A 9,222-nucleotide genomic window follows, 5' to 3' on the forward strand; every position below is an offset into this window, starting at 1 on the left:
ACTGTTCAGAAATGCATAAAATGGGATTGGGTCACTATGTAGACTCATAGATTCATTTAGGTAGGAAAAGACCTTTAAGATCATCAAGTCCAACCATAAGCCTAACACTGCTAAGTCCAGGAACAAACTATGTCCAGAAGTGCCACATCTACAAGTCTTTGAAATACCTCCAGGGATGGCAACTCAGCCACTTCCCTGGGCAGCTTTTTCCAATGCTTGACAACCCTTTCAGTGAAGTAATACTTCTTGGTATCCAGTCTAAACCTCCCATGACTGATCTCAGTGGATTTGATGGCTGAGAGGAATTTTTTTAAAAGGTACCATGTACTTCGGAGCCTATAATCAGCCTTATCTGTTGGAAGAACGCTCATATTTTAAAGGGAAGGAACTGCTTGGAAAATGGGTAGTAAAAGCATCTTTGAAATGGACTATACTTACGTTTTCAAAATAGATTTTAGCCAGATGCATACCTTGCATTTCATTGTGCATGAGTTCAAAGGTAGTTGAAGTTAGAATTACCTCCTTTTTTGGTAGTAACTGCCCAAGAAAGATGTATTCACCCACCACATGATTCTGTTGACCCTGCAGAGAGTTTTATCAGAGGCAACGTACCATGTCACACACAGTCCTCAGTATGTCACTGCCTCAGCACAGAGGCTGTGACTCTTCGTAGACTTGACCAAGTCTGTCAGAAAACAGAAATTTTTGCTTGCTTTGCTCCTAGCTTTTGAACATGTTTCTAAGCCAGTCAAACACAGTATAGATACAGAGTTTTGATAAGCCTCAGATAACCACTGATGTAGCTTAATATGGTGTGGGCAAGCAAAAGATGCTCCATGTATAAGTCACGATGAGCCACCAGCTGCGTTGAGTGGTTTGAAATCTAAATGAGTCCTAGTCCTACTCACCCTGAAGAACCAGGATCTTTCTAGACCAACTCACAGAAGCCAGAAAGGGCTCTTAGCTGGGAGCTGCGTAGCATTGTCTGGGAATAAAAAAGCCTAAGAGTCAAGACCAGCTGGTAATGGTCTAGCTTTCTTAAAACATGAGAAAAAGAATTACATATCACTCCCTTACTTATTCTAGAAATTGCCTTCGAAGCCAGTATTTTTTAGACTGATGTGTTCAGATGCTACGTCTAAAATTGTATTTTTAGATATCTGATACAACTCACAAATGGCAATCTTCTTATGTGTCACATTTTATCAGTCTAACTAGTTAAAACTACTTCGCTTGAAACATCAGTGCAGGTAGTACAGAGGCTGAGATCAATGTTATATACTCATAATTCAAAAGTTTAGCATGTCTGAACATAATGCTTTCAGCAATAAGGTGACAGCAGTTTGATTCTGACTCTGTGGAATGGTATCGGGGCACTAAGCATGCAAGTTTCTATCTGATTATGTTTTTAAGATTTGTTTGACCGGACAACAATAAGGCAGATGACTGACTGCTTACATAGCAATATTTCAGTTAGAGAGATGAGTGAAGCTTTGACCACAAAATATCCAAAGTATTTTCTCCCAGGCATTACAATCTCAAGCTGGTGGCTTCCATTTGGAACTAATGCAGAAGAACAGTGATTTAAATATTCTGCAGAAAGAAAGAACATGTGTTAATAACCAGATCAAGACTGTAGATGATAATTATTTTTTTCACTCAACAAATGCATTCTTTAATGAACCTCTCTCTCATTTCCACTGCCTCCCACCCTGCTGGTGGTCACATCTGACTGACCACTTAGATTGTTGTAAACTGATCTTGCCACTGCTCATAAATATCCTGCTCTTAGCTACCAGGGGGAAACATATTTGTTTCCAGTCCTTGGACACTCACAGATCATTTTTCTCTTAGATTTGCAGTCTCTTTTTACATTTCAGTAGGAGCTGATCAGTATTTCGCACCAGACTGTTTCTGTTTGGACAGCACAGGACACATTGTTTGGACACACTGTGGGGACAACCACTCCAAGGCAGAATTCTGACCCTCTAGAGGCTATAGTGTTCAGCTAAGCAGTGACTTATCTCCTCACTGACAACAGTTTACCTGAATCAATAACTTCTGTGTGAAAACCTACACTGGATCAGGCAGAGTCTGATAACATGACTTGAGTTCTGGAAGAACTTACTGAGCACTCTCCCAGACTCTGCAGGGTCTTCTGGAACAGAAGTGCTATTTTTATATTTTGTTGTCCCTACAGATATTTTGAAATTAAATTTCCCCATCATTTTTTAACAAATACAAATTTCCATTCATGATGATATCCCATGGCAGGGAGTGGCACAGCTCAGTACACATTACTTGAATCAGTTATTTCCTCACAATTGTTTTGAAATTGTGACACACTAACACTAGAGGCCAACATGTGTTATACGGGAAGAGACAGAAAGCTATCAGCCTCTGCTTACCGCCTCCATGTCACTCATGAGACATATCCATGCTGTATAAATTGTTATGTAGAATGTCTTTTCTAAGCTGAGGAGCCTTAGCCTGCAAGGTGCTAACACAGCAGAAATTCTTCCAACACTTTGTTCTTATTTCTGCTCTCTGTTCCTTTTCCAATTCTCTCAGGTCTTTCTTGAGATGGATGGTATACGACAGGAGGTAGATGAGAAATACATACATGGTCCTGAATATCTGGGAAAATATGGAACTGTACAATGGCTTTATCATTCTTCATGTACGATTGGGGGTTTTTTGACTGCTAATGAGTAAGGAAGTGAAAGTTCTCTGAAAATATCTGCTGTAACACCAAGGTATCATTCCTTAATCCTAATGAGTCTGTACTCAGTTGAGATCTGGGCAGGTTGCTTGAAACAGTGAAGAGACATTAGAGGTAAGAGGTTGTTTCAATTTCTTTTTAGATTTTTTTTTCTCCCTTGTAGAAAAGGAAAACTAGTTCCCATACCATATTTTTAGATTAAGTTATTTGTTACTCCATGTTTCTTAAAATGTAGGGGTTTTTTTCCTTTATAAGCCTCTATATAATGTCCTGCCTCCTCAATATTATGATCTGAATAGCTCTAGTACATCATAACAGTTATTTTTTCTATTTTAGAATCTCATCTCCAGCGGCGAAGAGTCCTATTGATTATTGCTTCCAAAAGAGCTGCAAGAAACTACACACTGGACAGATGCTAAATAATCTGGTGAGAGAAAGAAGCGCTCCTTCTAAATACCAATAAATAAAATACTGATATATGCCCTGATAGGAAAGGGGCTGGGTCCTTCCTAGTCCTTTCACAGTTCTGGTATTCTTGTATATTCAACCAGATTCCAAATCTCACCTGTCTCTTACCTATAGGGATAACCAGGGTTTTGTCAAACAATTTAAAATGTTCCCCTTTCACCTATCCTCTGACTTCCTATGAAGCCTTAGAACAAAAGGGCAGACTCTTTTCTAGAAAGAAAATTCCCTGCTTGTCATTTTCTCTACCCACATTAGCAAATTACCTCATCAGAAAAACTTCCAGCCTGCTTCTTGACATGGTGGACATATATGAATAGTCAAACTCTTATATTGGGTGATTTGTTTTGATGGTTATGTAAAACAGTAAAATAATGAAATAGTGTATTTCTTATATGCAGATTATTTTCCCTCTTGCTTTTATATATGATGCATTATTACGTGTTGCAGTATTCATTATTATATTAAAGTATGTTACTATGTACATGTTCTATACATATGTACATAATTTGAATCTTGTAAATTATTGAAGTTTAGTTCTTCTCATCTGATTGCACTAGGTTCATAAATAGTTTTGTTAATTCTCTCACGTGTTTAAGCAGCAGCACTGGCAACAATGCTGTACATGCAACTATGATATGGCACATGTGCTAGCAAGTCCTTCCATCATAGATAACCTAAGGTTTGGACAAGTCTATTTATTATTTTATTAGTCTATTTATTGTCAGAGCCCACTGGAAGTGCCAGCCTGAACCTGAATTATTCCACTCTCTCAAAAGATCTACAGACTTTGTTAACCATATAGCCCACAAACTGTCTGTGGGCTGAAAAGAAAACCTTTGTGGGATGCTTACTGCAACACACATATCAGCCCTTAGGGAGATCGCTATGATTGTTACAGTGAGTTTATAAAGGCACAGTATATTGTTCATGTCAATCCTGAGTCAGAGCAAGCCAGTGGAAGTGTCAGTCTGCTTGGTGGTTGGAAGGCTCTACAGAGGGACCTGAGCAGGCTGGATCAATGGGCCACAGCCAATGGAATGAGGTTCAACACAGCCAAGTCCTGCATTTGGGACACATCAACCCCATGCAGCACTACAGGCTTGCGGAAGAGTGGCTGGAAAGCTGCTTGGCAGAAAAGGACCTAGGGGTGTTGCTTGACAGCCAGGCGAATATGAGCCAGCAGTGTGCCCAAGGTGGCCAGCAGCATCTTCGCCTATATCAGAAACAGTATGGCCAGCAGAACCAGGCAAGTGATTGTCCCGCTGTACTCAGCACTGGTGAGCCCGCACCTCAAATACTGTGTTCAGTTCTGGGCCCCTCACTACAAGAAGGATGTTGAGTTGCTGGAGTGTGTCCAGAGAAGAGCAACAAAGCTCATGAAGGGGCTGGAGAACAAGTCTTACAAGGAACAGCTGAGGGAACTGGGGTTGTTTAGCTTGGAGGCTGAGGGGAGACCTTATCACTGTCTACAACTACCCGAAAGGAGCTTGTAGCGAGGAGGATATTGGGTCTCTTTTCCCAAGTGACAGGTGATAGGATGAGAATGAATTGCCTCAAGTTGCATCAGGGGAGGTTCAAATTACACATTAGGAAAAATTTCTTCACCAGAAGGACTATCGGGCACTGAAACAGGCTGCCCAGGGAGGTGGTTGAGTCATCATCCCTGAAGGTATTTAAAAAAGACAGGCAGAAGAGGTGCTCAGGAATATGGTTTAGTAGCAGACAGCTATGGTTAGACTTCATGATCTCAAAGGTCTTCTCCAACAAATGATTCTATGACCTTTTCTCTGAGGCCCAGGTTATGAGTAGCACCTGGGCAGTCTCCTTCCTGTAACTTCTCCAAAGAGCAGCCACATTACAGTAAAATGTTAACTTGCCTCTAAATTCTGCCTCCAGCCTGTTCAGCACAAGTATATACAAGCTCCTTCTCACCTCAACCTTCCTGTCTTTCATCACACCCAAGTCCAAAGGACCCAAGCATGAATCCCCACCCATATCCTTTCTAATTACCAAGATTGCACTTCAATGCCGAATTGCCCATAAGTCCTAGTACTGCTCACTGTTCCATATCAAATCGATCCTACTGATTGCACCCTGCTCACCTAAGCTAAGAGCCTCCTGAAAAAAAACTTGTGCTTGCTCCTTCCCAACTCAGTGATGCTAAGCCATGGGTTGTCAGCCTCATTCCACTGCTGAGTCAGCCTGCTGAGATAAGATAATTTTATCCCATACTCAAATAAAAACAAGAGTTTTGAGAATGGTGAGGAGGCATGATGCTGATTTTGGAAAAGAGGTCACTGGAGGTTAAACATGGGGTCGTGTATATGCAAAAGGAGCACAGCAGGGACCTGCAGGTGCCTAGTTGTCAGTACCTGCAGGGTGTAAATACATTATGGGTGGGGAGGGAGAGGCCAGATGTAGCCCTGGCAGATAAACACAAATTTAAAACAGTTTTTAGTGCTGAAGTTACAGCAGGTGAATGGTAATGCTTCCTCTTCTAATATCCACGATATCAAATGATAAATGTATGTTTCTTATGAAACCTAAATACAACTGAAGCTTCAACTTAAATTGTATTTCAAAAGGTGACCTGGTTTTAAAATGTTTGTTTATAGCTTTGGGTAAGTGTGTAAAACATTTAGCACCATCAAGTGGTAAAACAGTGTACTAGCAACCTCAATAATATAACATGCCTAAAGAATCTTTGAATACATTTGACTGAGGTTATTTGAAAAAGCTCCTGAGGTTTTCTCAGGAAAAGTACCAGTTTTAAATGCTTGTGTTTCCAGCAAATCTAACTTGGATCAACCATTGTTTCAGCTTGAATATAACATCTTAACCAATGATGGTATTTTTTTAGTCTGAAGTACTGAAGTTGAGATTATTTCCATGTGATCAACATGGAAACAGTGTTCATTTTAGGACAAAAGCTGGTATAGAATTTTATGGGTTTGTTGTTTTTTTTCCTTTCTTTGTGACGCTTTGAAAATATTAGTTTTATAAAATGAAGGCAGAACCAGTAACATGCATTGTTACTATGGTTGCTTAACTCCTCTTTGCTGGTCATTGAATGGGCTTGAATGCGGACAGCCACTAGTAAATGCAGTTTGCAAAGGAGATGACTGTAGGCAGACAAAATGAATAGAAATTAAATACAGTATTTAAAAGAGCACAATTAATTTGGCTGTAAAATAATAACAAAGTCCTTAACTAGACCAAACACTATTCTGCAATCTGAAGACATTTTAAATTATGCAGCAATCATGCATCATTTCAATTAGTACCAGCTTAGGTACAGGTAATACTTAATACATGTATAACTTGATTAAAGAAATAATTGACCTACCTGTGGGGTAAAATGATCTATAATTATCCTGATTGATTGTTACAAAAATGTTGGTAATTTTGTCAGTGTGTGCTTATCAAATAGGAATAAAGAAAGACTTTTTTGTTCTACAAAAAAACACCAACCCACCTTGCTCCCATTAAAATAATCTTTTTCATTATTTAAAAAATTATTTTAACGAGAAGCAGGCTCTAGTGGATGAGATCACACCACTGAAGAGAAGAAAAGACAGGCAGACGAGCTGATCTCTGAGAAGGAAATTGAGATTATTTGTGCCAGGCAGGAATTAAAAGAGCAGTAAACCAACCTGAATAACAGTGAAGAGAAAAATCTTTATCTTACAGTCAAAGGTATTTTTCCTGATATCACTGAATAACTCAAAGTGTTTCTTTGGACTGGTTCCTCATGTTTATCTCAAGAGAAATATCTGATGCAGAAAATATATCTCCAGTTTGCTGTGGATACAGGAGATAGAGTTCAGCTTATTAGAAAAGGAAATTATTATTGTTATAATTTAAATGCCTTTCTTTAAATCTACTCTTCAGTCCCATAAACATAGTATTTTATTAACAGATGAAGACTTACTGTTTGTTTAAAAAGTGTTAACTGAGCCTAGAGTCCTGATAATGGGAAATGAAGAGTATCTGCAGACTCTAGTTGGTCCCTTGAGACCTGAAGAAGGCTCAGCATCTCCCTACATACATAGCTCATGATGTTACACTTCTCATGTACCTATTGGACTTATAAAAACAGGCAGGAAAATTTGAAGGCCCTTTTGTGAGATCTTGACCAAATTTTAGTAAATCCTCAAAATTATATTTTTAATGCTAGATACACTTCACTGCAGCAGCTTGTTTAGCATCAGGACAGAAGAACGTGCTCAGAGAGAGAGGCTGGTGATTCCAGCAGCAGGCAGAAGTGTGTAAAACCCTTCTCTCAGTTTGTTCCAGTATTAGATGCTAGAATCTCAAATTCAGAGATATACAGGGTATTTAACAAAATGGCATTCCTTAATGATTAATCAACAGCAAAATATGTAAGGACACCTCTGTTAAAGTATCATAGAAAAAAGAAAGACCGACACCTTTCGGAGAACACTGCGGACAGAGACAAGGGAGGTATGTTGAGTTCCATAAAGCCTACAATAAATTCTTTTATGCAATTCCCTCTACAGACCTCAAGCACTCATAGTAAGAGGATGATTGATGACAGCAGTCTGCTGTCATCCTCCAAAATACAGCACTTAGAGGGAAAGAGAAGGAGTTGCTGCAGGCTTTGTTGTCAGCAGGGAAGATGATGTGGGGAATGGCAGCACAGTGCTCTGCAGGCAGAGGTGTCTCAGCTCCACCCAAACGCTGAGGCAGCTCCAAAAAGGAGCCATGTATCCCCATGATAACACAGCACTGAATCCAAGCAAATGTATTTTGCCTTCAGCTCAGCTTTCTGGCTGGGGCTCTCTGTAGAGCTGACTTATGTTCCTCTAAGCTAGAGCACAGGCAGTTGCACTGAAAGGCAAACTGCTTTCATGTCTGTCTCAGAAAGATTTTGTAGGAATACTCCGAGTGATGGACTGTTTCCTTTCAGGCCTCTGAGAGGAGCCTGCTCTCTAGATCACACAACCTTTAGCTTGATCCTCATGTTGTCTTGACTCTCCTTGAATTTACAATTTGCAGCACCAAAGGAGCATGCAAGGGTGTCACTTCACCACATGGATAAAACCATGGCTTAACAAGTAGAACTTGCTTTAAGAAAAATGCAGAAGTACACAGACATGTCAAAAAGGAATATGTAATCTGTGATTTAATTGCATTTATAAATTAGGTGAAAAGTGAGGAACCATTAGAGACTTGCTCTCTTTCAAACTACTCATTATTAAGCAAAAGACGAAATCAGAACATGTGATAGATTTTAATAAGCCATCTACCTTTTATCCCAAAGTACTGGCATCCAAATTAGCAACATGCTCTACAGGGAAGCTGTCAGTTCACCAAAATTTGAATCCTCATGTTGATGTTATTTGATCTCCTTGTATCTGTACCATTACCAATCTAAAGCAACGTGCAGAACAACAGTCACAGAGCAGCCACTTTCTAAAAAGAGAGGTTCTGAAATTGCAGAGGGCTGTGCCTAACACAGAAGGGAAAATATCTTTTAAAATAGTTATGGTGCAAGAGCAGATAAAAAGCAGCATCAGGTAATTTGCTTTAGAGTAGTCGGGATTTTGTGGGCATGGAACTCAGTTCTATACCCACTCTATTTTCAGTCATCGGTTATGCTCCTAGGGAGGCTGAACTCACTGTGACTGGGAACCCAGTTCTCTGAATGCACTCTGCTTGTCATGATGGGTTGCTGACAGTTCTTTCGTATTCCTTTTCTAAAAAAGGAAAAACAATTCAACTTTATTCTGATCTTTTCTGATTTTATGATTGATCCTTGCTTTTAGGATAGCACCTTACCTTTTACATATAAATAAAACATTCTAAGAAGACACAAATAACTGCATCAGTTTTGCAGAGTTAAAATTAAATCGCATTGGATGTCTCATTATTTCACCTGTGTCAGAGATTAGTTTTGGTCCATTAAAATGGTAATCATTATAATATAGATTCACCAATTTGACTTTCTTAATAAAGCAACATTTTGCTGTATTTTTCAAACCTGAAAGTACCGTGAGATTGGCACATTA

This window comes from Cuculus canorus, chromosome 3, assembly GCF_017976375.1.
Source record: "Cuculus canorus isolate bCucCan1 chromosome 3, bCucCan1.pri, whole genome shotgun sequence".
NCBI lineage: Eukaryota > Metazoa > Chordata > Aves > Cuculiformes > Cuculidae > Cuculus > Cuculus canorus.